At 35.9% G+C, this 15,005-nt stretch overlaps 1 long non-coding RNA gene across 1 annotated transcript in view; it reads right to left on the bottom strand.

Moving 5' to 3' along the window:
- Positions 1-15,005, bottom strand: part of LOC147823507 (uncharacterized) — a 93,282-nt gene that overhangs the window by 33,488 nt on the left and 44,789 nt on the right. Inside the window, exon 2 of the long non-coding RNA XR_015443707.1 lies at positions 4,966-5,033. This is a non-coding gene — a long non-coding RNA (uncharacterized LOC147823507). The remainder of the gene's footprint in view (positions 1-4,965; positions 5,034-15,005) is intronic.

Below are 15,005 nucleotides of genomic sequence, written 5' to 3'. Positions count from 1 at the left end.
TTGCTTCTGTGGTCCCTAGACTCTTATAATCAGCTTTTAGCATCTCATTGATGTAAGTCATCTTCAATTCCTTAGTATATCCAAAACCAAATTCTCAACCTTTTGATCAAACTTAACCTTACTCTTATCTTGCTGCTATAAGAAAATGGCATGAAACTATTCAGTTACTTGGGTTGCAAAAGTAAACAAGATCTTTGAGAGCTTATTTCGCCTCTTTTCATTTGCCATGTCAATATAAAATAGGTCTTGATTCCGCTTCCTCAAAAATATACCCAGAAAGTATATACTCTGCCCCATCTCAATTGCTGCCACTGTCTTGGACTGAGGGTGTAGTTCAGTAATAGAGCATGTGTTTAGCATGCTGAAGGCCCTGAGTTCAATCCCTAGCACCCCTCTCCCCTAAAGGGGTAATATTTGTTAGGTCGCTTCTCTCATCTTCACAGCTTTCTCTTTTGTTTTGTGTCATTCATCCATTCCTCTTATAACAATCAAGTTACCATGTCCTAGACTTATTTTATATATGCTTATACTACTCATATTTAGATGAAAATCCCAATTTTTAAATATGACCTTAAAATGTCCTATATTATCATGTACTTGCCTTGTTCTCTATTTTTTCCTCATCTTTCTTGATCATTTAAATTTCAGGAAAATCAATATCCTTTTTAAACCACTAAATATTTAAAGCTATCTCAGGAAAGGGCACAGTATAATTATTAAATATTGCTGAATAATGATCTAAATTATTTTTGATTGTCTTTGTAACCTAATTTTCTCCAGCCTCACTAATAGGATTATATTAGCATTAATATACTATTATCATTTAGATCTAAAATGTCCCTCAAAACCTCATATGTTTGGAAGGTGATTGGATCATGGGCATGCTATACTCATCAGTGGATTCATCCATGCATGTGCTTTTAGGAGGTGGGCCCTGGATGAAGGTTGTTCCTGATAGGAGTGTGACCTAAAAGGACATATTCTTATCCTAGCTCCTTCTTTCTTCCTCTGATTCCTATCTGCCACAGTGTGAGCAACTGTCTTCTGCCAGGACCATCCACCATGATATTTCTGCCCTGAAGCCAGCCAACCATGGACCATGGGCCAAAATAACCGCCCCCTCCTTTAAAATGTGGATATCAGGTGTTTTGTTCAAGCTATGGGAAAGTGACTATACATTGACACTGTGACTACACACCCAGCTATGGGAAAGTGACTATACACTGACTATACACTGAGAAATGAAGTGAAAGGAGATGGGAAGACTATCTCATAAAGGTGTCATTTTGTTATCCCTATCTATCTCTCTACTAGAATTAATGCTTTCATTCATATCCAGTTACAAATCTTTATGTAAATCAGTTCTTGCTGGCTGTCTTTACCAGACAATTGTGCAAATTCTGACATTTATAAATTCAATTTTAGGTTATGCTTATATCATGATATACTATCAGAAATGAAATGTGAATATGCAGTTAATTGAATTAGAATAACTTCCTTTGTTTGCTAATTGCTTTAGAGACAGCAGGACAAATATTCTTAAAATACATTTGTGGATAGAGTTCACTTCGATTTAGGAAAGGCATAACCTACTACATTTGCTGACAGAATTTATTTTCTTTTAGAAAATGCACTCATGCTTTTAAACATTTATTCATAAAATCATTTTGGAAAAAAGAACTAGATTAAATAAGATGAATAAAGTTCACTCAGAAAGAAAGATCAGTAGGCAATTGAAAGGAAAACACATACCTAATCTAGATAGGCCAGAGTTAACCTAGAGTTCAGAGAAGGGGAGTGGCAAAATGCTATATTTTAAAGTTGATAAAATCCTCATCAAAGAATAAGTATACATCACTATAAGCTGGTGATTTACAATACTTTATTATGGAGAATCACATATTGCTTGACAATTTTTAAAATTGTTTTGCAAATTCTCTAAATTCAGTCCAAATATGTCCTATTTAATATATAATTTTCCATTGTTATAATCCTCCTAGAATCAATTGGGAAAAATATATAGAAAGAAGATCTTAAATATATTTGTTATGAGTTGAATTGTGTCCTACTAAAATTCATACGTTGAAGGCCTAATCCCCAGTATCTCTCACTGTGAACTCATTTGAAAACAGAATCATTGCAGATGTAATTAGATAAGTTCATATTGCAATAAGGTGGACCCATACTCCAGTATGATGTCCTTATAGAAGAGGAAATTTGGGCATAGACACACATATGATGAGAATACAATATGAAGAGAGAGGCATAGATCAGCTAAGCAATGTAGAAGATTGAAGTAAGTCACCAAGAATTAGAGAGAGGCATGGAACAGATTTTCATTCACTGCCTTCAGAAAGAACTAAACCTTCTAGCACCTTGCTTTCAGACTTCCATCCTCCAATATTGTGAGACAATCAATTTCTGTTATTTAAGTTATCCAGTTTCTGCTGCCTTGTGAAGGTAGTCCTATGAAACTGATACAATATTTAATCATTTCATTTCAGTTATGGCATGTCCAGAAATATATTCTAAATATATAATTCCATGACAATAATAAAGTTTAAAAATAATACAGTAATATAGTAAAAAAAAATTCATAGATATTTTTTTAATAGCAAAATAAAGAAAACACACACTAAAATATTACAAATCCACTTACAATAGTAGTGTTTGAACAATGTTTTATGATATGTAAGTTTGGACAAAAAGACAAGACCCAATGCTGCCTACATGAATCTCATTTTATATATAAAGACACCAAAAGATTGAAAGTAAATACACTACATAACACTAATACAAAGAAAGCTTATATAAATATACAAGTAAATTTAATAGGAATGACTATTACCAGAGATAGAAGATGTCATTCTATGATGATGAAAATCTCGTCATCAAAAAAACATAACTGTAGACATTGATGCACAAATTACAGTTTAAAATTAGTCCAAACAAAACTGATAAGAACTGTACAAAAATAGATCAATTCAGAATTATACCCAGAGTTTCCTTCACTTGTATTCCAGTAATTGATAGAAATAAAACACAGAAGGGCCAGGGACTAGGCTGAGTGGCACCGTACCTGCCTTGCAAACCCAACATCCTGAATTCGATCCCAGGTACCAAAAAAAGGAGAGAAATAAATCACAGAAAATCAGCAAGGGAAAGAAGACTTGAAAATTGTGTTATTGACACCACTGAGTGTCAGTGAAATATATTTTCCCATGTACACAGATTATTTATCAGGATGTTGAGAGTAGAATGGTGATTATCGGAGGCTATGAAAAGTAGTGGGGAGGGAGAGATGGGGAAAGATTACATATGATAAAATTAAGAACTTCTAGTTATAAACACAAAAGATACAAAAGATTGCATTATACAAGAAGAAACAAATAAAAGGGCAAAACTTTCTTTTCATTGAGGAAAATAAACTAGTAATATAATTGAAACAAATTAGCATTTATCTTAAAATATTTCTGAAACAACAGAATAGATAATTTGAGGTTATTTGAACTTCTCTCTGCTTCCTATTTATCTATCTTCTATTTCTCACCCTCTTTCATGAATACATGTAGTTTTTCATATAAGAGAAACCATGATGTGATTTTGAAGCTTGTTCTGAGTAATATTTTGGCTATTCTTTTAAGATCATAATGCTCAGTATATTAACCAATGTTTATTCTCTATTTTGTTAAGAAATTTTGTTTTATTTTGTTCATAGAATTTTTATTGTTTTATTTTTTTTGGTACCAGGAATTGAACTCAAGACCTTGAGCTTGTGAGGTAGGCGGCAACACCACTGAGCTAAGTCCCCAGCCCCATGCTCATAGAACTTTTTTTTTGAAACAGGGTTTCGCTATGTAGTTCAGGTTGTCTTTGAACTCACTGTGTAGCCCAGGCTGGTCTCAAACTCAAAGCAATCCTACTGCCTCAGCTTCCTGAATGCTGGGACTACAGGTGTGCACCACCACACCCAGCAATATTTTGTTCATACAATTAAGAAGAGTATTTTGTATTAGTATCTACTTGTACATAATACAAATAAATAACATTTAAAAGTTTAGGTTTATCATTCACAATTGGGTGGATGTAGATAACCATTATTTACTATATATTTCAAAAACTGAAAGAAAAATATTTCAACATTTTACCATGAAAATGGTAAATGTTTGAGGAGATAGATGTTCAACCTGGTTTAAACATTCCACAATATTTAATAGAGAGCATTAAAGCCAGATGTATTTAATATCACTAAATAGTTGAAAAATACATTTAGTCTTCTATGTAACAAAACAGTGAATAGAAAGAGAATATTGAAATTCAATGAAAATAAAAGTGAAATATATTTAGGTTTGTAGGATGCAACCAGAGAGTATTTGGAGGGAAATTTGTATGATTAGGTGCCTAGAAAAGAATACATGCATATAAAAAAATAATAATAACCTCAGCTTTAACCCTAAGTTTCTAGAAAAAAAAGTGAAAAAGAAATATAATGTAAACAGAATGAATGAAATAATAAAAAAGGGAGTGGAAGTTTAATTTTTTAAAAATCCATCAAACAAAAATCCTGTTTTGAGACGGTCAGTAAAAATTAAAACATTTAGCCAGACTAGATCCAGGAGAGAGAGGGCGGGGGGAAAGAGAGATCCAAATGATCTGTATTGAGAAAGAGGGAGGCATTATAACTAGAACTTCTACAGATGTTAAGAGAACAGTTAAAGTGTATTATGAGCAATTTTTTGCCAGTAAGTTTGACATTTTAGATTAAGCAGGAAGAGTCCTTGAACAAACTTCCAAATTTCACTCAAAAAGAAATAGATTGTGTGAGTTTCATTTTATCAAAAACAATTGAGTTTTTGGTTAAAATCTTTCCCTTCTTCCCACTCTGCCCCCAACAAAATCTGACTGGATAGCTTTATTGTGGATTGATAACAAAAGGTCAAGGAAGGAAAATAATATTAAACTTACATAATTGTTTCCAGACAGTTGAGCCAGCAAGAATATTTCAGAATTTATTCTGGTAGGCTAGCATCACTCTGGTAGTAAAATCAGAAAGATATTATAAGAATACATAAATACACACCAATGTCTCATAATAGATGAAAAGTAATTTTTAAAAATTTTAACCAACTATGCCCTACTGAGGTCCTGAGTTGCACAGAACATGCTGAATCATCCCTCTGCAGACAAGCAGGTCTGTGCATGCCCTACTGAGGTCCTGAGTCACGAGGAAGACACCGAATCACCCCACTGCAGACAGGCAGCCACCTGGTTCCACACTACAAAGACGCAGAGGACACCAGACCACCAGACCAAGGTACTGAGTCCCGCTGTTCCCGGCCCAGAGGTAGGGGCTTCTGAGCCATTGTCCCACTGCTCCTGGTCCAGAGGAAGGGGCTTCCCAGTCACCATCCCTCCCGCTGCTCCAAGCCCAGAGGAAAGGGCTTTTGGGCCACCATCTGTCCCGCTGCTCCTGGCCCAGAGGAAGGGGCTTCCAGGCCACCATCCCTCCCACCACTCCTGGCCCAGAGGAAAGGGCTTCTGAGCCACAATCCCACTGCACCTGGTCCAGAGGAAGGGGCTTCCTGGCCACCATCCCTCCCACTGCTGCCAGCCCACAGGAAAGGGCTTTTGGGTCACCATCCCTACCACTTCTCCTGGCCCCTGTCCCACCTCTCCCAGCTCAGAGGAGGTAATCCGTGCAGGTGCCAACAGCCCCCCGCCCCAGTCGAAATGAGAAAACACATAAATAAGTCTCAAAACCAGACTTCCAGATCACCTACAGCAACCCCAAAGGGAAATGAGATGAAACACTCTGATATTCAACCACCTGGACCCACTGAACTGGCAACAAAAGGGGATCTGGAAAAAATGAAATCAGAAATAATTTCTCAGATAACAGGAGAAATTGCACCCCTAGTGCAAGACATGATTAATAAATCTAGAGAGGAGCCCAGGAACATGATGGAATCCCAATATAAGAAACAAATGGAATCCATAAAACAGATGCAAATAGATTTCCAGGACATGAAAAACTCCATTGAAAGTCTACACAGCAGAATGAGCCAATGTGAGGACAGAATTTCAGATATAAAAGATAAGATTGCAACTAGTGACCAGGAAAAGAAAAATTGCTTCAAAATTATAAGGGAACATGAAAAATTAATCCAGCAGCTGCTAGATGATGCAAAGAAGAATAACATAAGACTCATTGGGCTCAATGAAGAACCAGGAGAGAGTGGAGATGACATAAAAAATCTCTTCACAGAAGTAATGGCAGAAAACTTCCCAAGCATGGGAAAAGAGCTTGACATACAGATAAGTGAGGCATATAGGACTCCAAATAGCCATGATCAAAAAAAATCTACACAAAGGCATATAATTGTTAAGATTTCAGAAACAAAACAGAAGAACAAAGTTCTACAAGCAATTAGAGAAAGGAAAAAAATCACATACAAAGGAAAGCCCATCAGAATCACAGCAGACTTCTCAACACAAACCCTCAAGGCAAGAAGAGCTTGGAGTGATGTATTTCAAGACCTAAAGGAAAACAGCATCCAACCCAGATTGAAGTACCCTGCAAAACTATCTTTCAAAATGGTGGAGAAATAAGATACTTTCATGACAAAGAGCACCTTAGGAATTTCATGAATACCAAACCAGCACTCCAAAGAATTTTACACAATATCCTAGGAACAGACATTGAGGATCACAACCCCAAAAAGCAAAGCAGAATGAACCCATCTGGCATGACAAGAAATTAAATCCAAAGGGGGAGAACCCAACAAAAAGAAAAAGTCATGGCAATGACAAGTCAATATGTTTCAGTTATAACCATCCATGATAATGGTCTCACTTCACCAATCAAAAGAAATAGACTGGCAGAATGGGTCAAGAAGCAAAATCCAACAATATGCTGCATACAAGAAACACACTTCATTCAAAAGGAAACTCATAGACTGAAAGTAAAAGGATGGAAAACAATACTCCATGTGATAGGAACCCGAAAAAAAGCAGGAGTAGCCATCCTCTTGGCAGATCAAGTAGCTTTCAAACCAACATTGATTAAGAGATGAAGAAGGGCACTACATCCTTGTAAAGGGAAGAATCCAAGAGGAAGAGATGACAATCATAAATATCTATGCACCAAACACTAGTGCACCCAACTATATAAAACAAATACTAACGGACATGAAAAGTCATATATGCACTAATACAATTGTAATGGGGGACATCAACACCCCACTGTCACAAATAGATCAACTAGACAAAAAATAAGTAATGAAATACTAGAACTCAATCAAACTCTTGAACAAATGAACTTAACAGATGTTTACAGAGTCTTCCAACCCACAAAATCAGAATACACATTCTTCTCAGCTGCACATGGGTCATTCTCCAAAATAGACCACATACTCACACATAGAACATGTTTAAGTAAGTGCAAAGGAATTGAAGTTATCCCCTGTATATTATCAGACCATAGTGCAATGAAATTGGAGATCCATAGCAAAAGAAACAAAAAATTTCATAAACACGTGGAAATTGAACAACACATTTCTGAATAACCAATGGGTCACAGAGGAAATTCAAGAAGAAATCAAACAGTTCCTTCAATTAAATGACAATGACAATACAACATATCAGAATCTATGGGACACAATGAAAGCAGTCTTACAAGGGAAATTCATAGCAGTGAATATGCATATTAGGAAAACAGAAAGAGCCCAATTAAACAACCTGATGCTGAACCTCAAGCTTCTAGATAAAGAAGAGCAGGAAAAACCTAAAGCTCATACAAGGGAGGAAATTATAAAGATCAGAGGAGAAATCAATGCAATGGAGACTAAGAGAATGATACAAAAAATCAATGAAGCCAAGAGTTGGTTCTTCGAAAGAATCAACAAAATTGACAAACCTTTAGCCAACCTTGTCAGAAAAAGGAAAGAAAAGGCCCAAATCCATGCAATTAGGAATGAAAAGGGTGAAATTATAACAAACCCAGCAGAAATCCACAGGATCATCAATACCTACTTCCAGAACCTATACGTCATTAAGACGGACAACACAGAAGAAATGGACAGATTCCTAGATACATATGAATTGCCAAAGTTGAACGAAGAAGACCTAAAACTTCTGAACAACCCAATATCAACCAATGAAACAGAAAATGTAATTAAAACTTATCAACTAAGAAAAGCCAGGGCCCTGATGGCTTCACTGCTGAATTCTACAAGACATTTAGAGAGGAACTGCTGCCACTACTGTTTAAACTCTTCAATGACATTGAAAGGGAAGCAATACTCCCAAATTCATTCCTGGAAGCAAGCATCACCTTGATCCCCAAACCAGAGAAAGACCCAACTGAAAAAGAGAACTATAGGCCAATCTCACTAATGAACATAGATGCAAAAATCCTTAATAAGATACTAGCAAACAGAATGCAGAAGATCATCAAGAAGATCATACACCCTGATCAAGTGGGATTCATCCCAGGGATGTAGGGATGGCTCAATATACACAAATCAATCAATGTAATACACTCTATCAATAGAGCCAAGGACAAAAACCATATGATTATCTCCATAGATGCAGAAAAATCATTTGAAAAAATCCAACATGCATTTATGATAAAAACCCTACAAAAAATTGGAATCAATGGTCTCTACCTCAAACTGACAGAAGCCATCTATGAAAAACCAAAAGCCAATATCATACTCAATGGTCAAAAACTGAAATCCTTCACACTCAAATCAGGAAGAAGACAAGGATGTCCACTATCACCACTCTTGTTCAATATAGTTCTGGAAACATTAGCCATGGCAATTAGGCAAGAGAAAGAAATGAAAGGAATAAAGATAGGTAATGAAGAAGTCAAATTGTCATGATTTGCAGATGACATGATACTCTATATAGAAGACCCCAAGAACTCCACCGAAAGTCTTCTAGACTTAATAACCAAATTCAGTCAAGTAGCTGGTTACAAGGTCAACACACAAAAATCAATAGCTTTCCTCTACACCAATGACAGACTCACTGAGAGAGAAATAGGGCAAATAATTCCTTTCACAATAGCATCCAAAAATCTGAAATAACTAGGAATCATCCTAATGAAAGAAATCAAAGACCTCTTCTTTGCAAACTATAGCACTCTGAAAAGAGAGATTGAAGATGATATCAGAAAATGGACAGACATCCCCTGCTCCTGGGTAGGGAGGATTAATATAGTGAAAATGGCCATACTTCCAAAACTGCTATATAGATTTAATGCAATTCCAATTGAGATCCCAGCAGCATACTTCATAGACCTCAAGAAAATAATCCAAAAATTCATTTGGAACAAGAAGAGACCCAGTATAGCAAAAGCAATTCTAGGTAACAGAGACTTGGCAGGTGGTATCACATTCTGCAACCTGCAACTATACTTCAAAGCTACTGTGATATAAACAGCATGATACTGGCAAAGAAACAGACTTGAGGACCAGTGGAACAGATTAGAAGATACAGAAACAATGCCAGACACACTCAGCCATCTCCTCTTTGACAAAGGACCCAAACACCCTCACTGGATGAAAAATAGCCTCTTTAATAAATGGTGCTGGAAATATTGGGCTTCAACTTGCCAAAGAGTAAAACTAGACCTGTATCTCTCACTATGCACTAAACTAAAATCAAAATGGATTAAAGATCTAAATATTAAAATAGAAACTCTGAACCAGTTGGAACAGAGGTTAAATAGAACCCTTGAAGACATCGGTGTAGGAAAAGATTTTATGAACAAAACCTCAGTTGCCTGTGAACTAGCACAAACAATCAACAAGTGGGATCTCTTCTTATTAAAAGGCTTCTGCACAGCAAGAGAAACCACCAGCAGTGTGAAGAGACAACCCACAATCTGGGAAAAAATCTTCACCTGCTCTTCCTCAGACAAAGGTCTACTATCTCAAATCTATAAAGAACTTAAAAAGATCAGAGCTCCCAAATTTAAAGACCCAATCCAAAAATGGGCATTTGAAATGAACAGACATTTCTCAGAGAAAGAAGTAGCAATAGCAAATAAATACATGAAAGAATGTTCAACATCACTGGTCATTCGAGAGATGCAAATGAAAACAACACTGAGATTCTACTTCACTCCAGAAAGAATGGCTGCTATCATGAAATCAACCAATAACAAATGTTGGCAGGGCTGTGGGGAAAGAGGAACCCTGCTCCACTGCTGGTGGGATTGGAGACTGGTGCAAGCACTGTGGAAATCAGTATGGAGATACCTCAAAGAACTAGGACTGGAAGTCCCATTTGACCCCACTATTCCACTGCTGGGGATCTTCCCCAAAGAATTAAAAGAATCAAACCACAGTGATATATGTGCGCCCATGTTCATAGCAGCATAGTTTGTAATAGCTAAAACTAGGAAACAGCACAAATGCCCATCAACTGGAGACTGGATAAAGAAAATGTGGGTTTTTTAATAAAATGGAGTACTACTCAGCCATAAAAAATGAGAAATTAGAGACATTTATAGCTAAGTGGATGCACCCTGAGGCGATACTCTTAAGTGAAATAAATAGGTCACACATGTATAAATATCGAATAGTTTCTCTGGTGTGAGAAACTGAAAGTGTAAATAAGGACTAAATGTATAATAGGTAATGTGAAATAGGAAGAAAAGGGGCAAAGGCGAAGGAAGTGGGCGAGATGGGGAAAGGATAGAAGGGAATGAAATTAATATGAGAAAAATGGAAAAATGGGAACAAAATCTTTGTAAATAGGGAGGACTGGAGGGGTTGAAGGGAGGACTGGGCAAGGGTGAAAAATAAGAACCAAGAGAGACTGTGTAAAGGTGCAAATTTCCTATGATGAATGTCATTATATTGTATACCTAAAATGTACCAATGATTACAATGAATAATCGATAATGCAAAATAGGAAGAAAAGGTCCAAAGGGGTAGGGGTAGTGGGAGGGGTAGGGGAAAGGAAAGAAAGGAAAGGAAAAATGCTGAGAAATGGAAAAAATGGAAATAAAGTCTTTGTAAATAGGGAAGGGTGGAGGGTGTGAAGGGAGGGCTAGGAATGGGGAAAAAATAAGAACCAAGATGCATTATGTAAAGGTACAATTCCCAATGAGAAATGTAATTGTGTTGTATACCTACAATGAACCAATAAAAGAATTTAATAGAAAAAAATTTTTTAACCAACTATATATAAAAAGAATAATAATCAAAATCAACGGGGTTTAATCCAGGGATTTAATAGAATATTCTAATATGTATCAGTATAATTTGCCATACATAAAAAAAGTACTTATAATGATCTTGTATTCAGAAAAATGTTTTGATCAAATCAAATATATACTTTTTGAATGGAAATAGAAACCAAAAGTGACTAAAAGTAGAGGAGGTAGAAGTTTAAAAAGACTATATATGAAAAAACTACTTGTAACAGCATACTTAGTAGTAAATCCCAAATGATTTCTCCCCAAGATCAAGAGAAGCCAATGTATTTTCAGTTTCTTCACTAGTTTTCACATTTTACTACCACAGAGATCCTAGGTATTGCAATAAGGTAAGCAATAAAATGCCTCCTAATGTGAAAGAAGTAAGCCACTCTTCATTTGCAGGTAATATAATCATTTTTGTTGCAAAATCTTATAAAATTTATAAAAAGATAGTATAACTGGTGGGTTTATCAGGGTTGTAGAAAATGAGATCCATGTATAAAAATTAATTGTATTCCTCCATATTGCCAATTAAAAATCAGAATAGAAATTTAAAATATAATTTAAAGATAGCAATAAATACATGACAATTTTAAGCATAAATATGACAGATGTTCAAGACCCATACAATGAAATCTCTCAAAATCACTTAGTGAGGAAAATTTAAGTAAAAGTGGTGCACTGCCTTCATGGATCAGAATATTCAATATCATTATGATGTCAATTTCCCTCTTACATCTGTAGATTCAATGTGATCCCAATCACAATCTCTGTCTTTTTATTCTTTTCTTTACTTTTTGTAGAAACTGATAAACTTATGAAATGCATGAGGTATAAATTTTTGAAAAAAAGGGTAAACAATTTTGATAAATAGGGTAAATTTGGAGGGTGGACAGTATATGTCTTCAAATCATAATATGAATTTACAGCAAACAAAACAAAGTAGCATTAGTGTTAGCACAACAGATAAGTAGAGAATTGAGAAATAGAGTCACATATCTGCCAACAACTGATTTTTAAGCAAGGATACAAAGGCTATGTCATGGAGGCAAGGATAACCTTTCAACAAATGGAACCAGAACACTTGTATATTCATATGTGAAAGAGGAGTAGAAAGAGAAGTTATTCAATCCATATCTTGTATCACATAATAAAATTAATACTCAGTGGATCATATACTAAAACTCTAAAATTAAAAGACATTTAGAAGACAATGTTGAATAAGACATATTTGACCACAGTATAGGCAAAAATTTCTTAGATACAACATGAAAAGCATAATCTACAAATGAAAAAAATCAGTGAATAAGACTTCATTGAAGTTAAGAACTTGTGCTCTTTTCAATATTTTTTTCAAGGGATGAACAAATATTTTTATTTTAAAATAGAAAGTCATAATAATACAGTTATCCAAAAGATAAACCCTTGCAAAGTCAAACACTCAGAGTATTAAACTAGACATTTTCTGTTAGGCACAAAAAACCAAAAACTCTAAGCATGAATAGAGATGCAACAATAAGATAAGCTACATATTAGGAAAAAGTTGCAAATCGTGTTTATAAAATACCCAGAACAGAAAAAGAACTTTCAAAATCCACAGTAAGAAAACAAACAGCCCAATTCCAAAGTGAACAAACAATTGCAGAGACACTTCATCCAGGAATACATGTCAATGACAAAAATGCACAAGTTAAATATCTTCAGTCATTAGGGAAATTCAAATAAAAATCACAAATGGATAACACTATGTATTTATTAGAGCATTTAAGCAAACAAAGCCACACCCATGGTACCCCAATCCCCCCCAAAAAGAAGACATAATTTCTTAATTCAATTTATAAAAAATTCTAGAAAGTGCAAGATAACCTATAGTGACAAGAAATAGAATCAGTTGCCTTGTGATAGGAGGTGGGTGGAAGAATAAGAAAGGGAGGATAACAGAGGGACATGAGGAATTTTGTGGACAGTGATATATATTTTCATTATCATGATTATGGTTTACAATCCATCTACTAGTCAAAACATTTCAAATTGTACAGATTATGTACAGCTTATTGTATATTTATTACACATAAACAAAGCTGTTAAAACGACAGACTGTAAATGTTGGTAATTTTATTCTAATTATATAAAAATGCAATTCATAGCTAAAAATTATTTTAAAAGGACTGAATTAAAAATATACTTGATTTTTTAATAATGGCATTACAAGTGAATTTTTATTACTTTATTATTAAAATATTTGAAAAAGAATGTGTACCTTTAATGTTTATGAAAAAGAAATACTTTTATTGGTTAAAAAAATGGCCAACTTTTAACTGTAAAGTAAGTTTTTAAGTTTAAAGTACAACTAACTTTTCCTCAAGTTTAAAATATATCTTCCTGAGCCACGCACCAGAATCCATCCCATGGATGCCAGCAGCAGCCCTGCTGGACCAGGATGCACTGGCCTCACTCCACCAGACCATGCTACATGGGCCGCATGGTATCTGAATCCCCACAACAGAGGCATCAGGGGGAACATAAAGGCCATGGTTATGAGCCCAAGATGAAAGCAGAAGCCAACAACAGAGAGGGCCTTTCTGAGGCTCCTCAATGAAAATTGAAGCTCACTGGGAAAGTGAAGAAAATCTCTTCAGTAAAAGCACACTGGACCATCATGGTTGGAAGTTGGTGGGATCAGCACCTCCCATAGAAACCCGAACTCGCGGAGCTTGGTTAAGTTCAGTGGCTGAGGATGAGAGAGAAGGCCACATTCCAGGTTGAGACTCTGAAAATAACACATTCCTGCCTCTGTTGCTAGCCTTGCACTGTGCAGTGGAGAATTCTCAGTTGTGATTTTTCAAAATCTGGGTTTGGATTCTTGGAGCAGCTGAATTGCTATTGCTCAGCACTCTGTTTTCCAGCACTGGAGATTTGAAGGCTTCTGATCCTCAACAAGTTCTTGCTGTCCTCATGACTTCCAGTCAAAGTCAATCCTGTGAGGGTTAAAGCTCCTCACAGGATGCACACTTCTCTCACATCCTGCAAAATGTGCTCCTAAATGTCAAGTTATGTAAGTTGGTGTCATTTCTGCTCCACAAGTATCAAAAGAAGGAGCAGGTCACCAGGAAAGAAATGCTGCATGTTCTGCCTCATGATTACCATAACAACTTCCCTCTGAACTTTTGGGAACTCTGTGAGTCCATGTATCTGAGCTTTGGCATTAAAATCAGGAAAGTGAACTACTCTGGCAATTCATATGAGCTAGTCCTCATTTTGGGTCTTACATACAGTGGGATACTAGATGGCGATGATGAAAGAATTATTCTCAAAATCGACATCATTATATTCGTCCTGTCTCTAATCTTCATAGAGAGCAACCTTATCAGTGAGGAGGACCTAACTGAAAAAGTGAAAAGATGGGACATGTTAGCTCAGTCTGAGCGTATTCATTTTGAGGAAGCCTGGAAATTCATCACTGAGGATTTAGTATGGGAAGAATACCAGATTCCTAACAGTGATCCTGCTTGCTATGAGCTCCTGTGGGGTCCAAGGCCCCACACTAAAACCAGCAAGATGAAACTCCTAGTTCATATGGGCCATCTTTTTTTTCCCCATTAAGTTTATTGGTACATTTTAGGCACAAAATACAGTCACATTTATCATTGGGATCTTGTACCATTACATGAGTCTCTTGGTTCTTATTTTTTTCCCCATTCCCCTGCCCTTCCTTCACCTCCTCCACCCTTCCCTATTTGCAAAAACTTTGTTTCCATTTTTTTCCTTTTCTCATATTTTTCTTTTCCCT

This window comes from Heterocephalus glaber, unplaced genomic scaffold (genome assembly GCF_053883595.1).
Source record: "Heterocephalus glaber isolate CG9 unplaced genomic scaffold, H.glaber_assembly_v1.0 deba00001577, whole genome shotgun sequence".
Taxonomy (NCBI): domain Eukaryota; kingdom Metazoa; phylum Chordata; class Mammalia; order Rodentia; family Bathyergidae; genus Heterocephalus; species Heterocephalus glaber.
The sequence above is the reverse complement of the archived record's forward strand: the minus strand, read 5'-3'. Positions and strand labels throughout refer to the sequence as shown.